Raw genomic sequence first — 1953 nt, 5'->3', positions numbered from 1 at the left:
ATGCATCTCAGAGCTACTAAGCATGAGCTCAGAGAAGGGGAAGCTGGCCTCTGAGGGTCACAGCCGCTGTGTGGGATCCTGGGGTCTGCGGTGGTCACAGGGGACCCTGGTGCTAGAGGTCAGTGGGGGGGGCTGGGTGTGGCCTCCCTTAGTAGCTGGAGCTTAGGGCAAGGTGACTTGTCTGGGGCGCCTGACCAAAGAACCGCTACAAGTTAGAGCCCAGCCCAGCCCCCGCCTGGCTACCAGCGGCTGTCTGCACCACTGAGGCCATCCCCGTAGTGGGGCAGAGAAGGGTTTTCACCAGTGTCCAGACTGATGGCCTCCACCGACCTCTTGCTGCGAGTCCCGGAATCTCCCTTACACCCTCCGTCTGGGTGCTTCGTTACAGCAATGAAAACAGATGCATTGGGGCTGGTGAGATGGCTCAGTGGTCTAAAGCACCTACTTAGAACAAGCTTAGCAAAGTACAGGGACTGCGGTTCAATCCCCCAGCACCACATGCCAGCCAGCCCCGCCCTCTGGTGGGCTGAGCTGGCCACACACACACACACACACACACAAATAAATAAAAAAAATTAAAAAAAAAAAGAAAAGAAAAGAGATGCATGTGCCTGTCCAGGAGGCCGGCTGTGGTAGAGGACATGGGACAGGGGCCCAGACAGAAGAGGTGAGCCCAGCCAGAGGTCCCTGCAGCTGGCAGACTGGTGCAGGTGCTGGAGCCCAGGCAGGGGACTTGGCTGTCTACTGGGGTGAGAGGGATACAGCCTGGCATAGGTGCCCTGCCCAGCCTGAATGGGGGTGCACAGCTCAGGGCTTGGTGCCTAGGCAGGAGGAGCAGCGGCTTGCAGGGCAGTTGCGGTGGGAGGAGAAGAGATGGGGAAACTCGGACTTGTTCTTTCTCCTGACTCCGTCCTCCAGCTCAGTACTTGACTCTGACATGGGAGTCTGCTTGACACAGCCCAGGTCCCTAACTTCCTGCACACAGGGTCAGGTCCCACAGCCGAGGGCCCAGATGCCAAGAGCTCCCGCTGTAGCCTGTCACCCTGGCCCACCGGTCAGTGCACGACCTCTCCTCGGGTCCAATTACTTTGCTGGTGCAGCATTCAGGCTCTGCAGAGTGCCTCATGTATGTCACCCACCAATTATGAAGGCTGTTGCCAAGGTGACAGGACAGAGGGGACAAGGGATCTCTGCCAGGGGCCCCACCTTCAGGGGGGCTATCTAAAAGATTTCCAAACCAGTCCTCAGGAATGTTTGTGGCTTCATGATGTACACACGATTGCTTACGTCGTCAACCCTCAGCTCCTCTTCCTCTGCTCCAGTCACAGGCTGGTTCCCACAGCAACCGGCCCATCACGAGGCTACCAGGGAGCCACCAAGGTTCAGCTCATCCACATGAAAGATGCTGCTCCCACCGGAAATTCCAAGGGATTCTGGAGTGTGGGTGCTCTTTCAATTCAGGAAATTACAAAGGTTTTAGGAGATTGGAGTCAGGAACCAGGGTCAGCGGCCCCACTTTAGAACAAAGATTTTCCCGGCATCCCTATTGCTCCGGAAATCACAAAGGTTTTGGAGTTCATGGTGAGGAAGCCAGGGTTAAAGCCAAATGTATATTGTACAGTGTCACAGGCAGCCAGGGGAGGTTTTTACATATAGAACAATTGTTTCATTAAGTCATCATATTAAGGACAATGGGAATCAGGTTTGCACTGGAAGAGATGGGTGTTACCTACATGGAAAATGAAGAAACTAGGAAAACTAGTTGGGGTTGGGTTGGAGTTCGGGGAAGTGTCAACCCATGATTTTGAACATACTTAGGTGGGTATGAGGGGACAGATGTAAATGCACATGTGTAAGCATGCAATGCCCAGGTGTATGAATGCGTGTTTCCACGTACAGAGACAGTGTGTCTCACACATGCCCCAGTCCTTCTCCTCGGGGCCTGGCTGGTGC

This window comes from Octodon degus, unplaced genomic scaffold (assembly GCF_000260255.1).
Source record: "Octodon degus isolate 3935 unplaced genomic scaffold, OctDeg1.0 scaffold00105, whole genome shotgun sequence".
In the NCBI taxonomy this organism is placed as follows: Eukaryota; Metazoa; Chordata; class Mammalia; order Rodentia; family Octodontidae; genus Octodon; species Octodon degus.
This window is presented reverse-complemented; position numbering follows the sequence as displayed.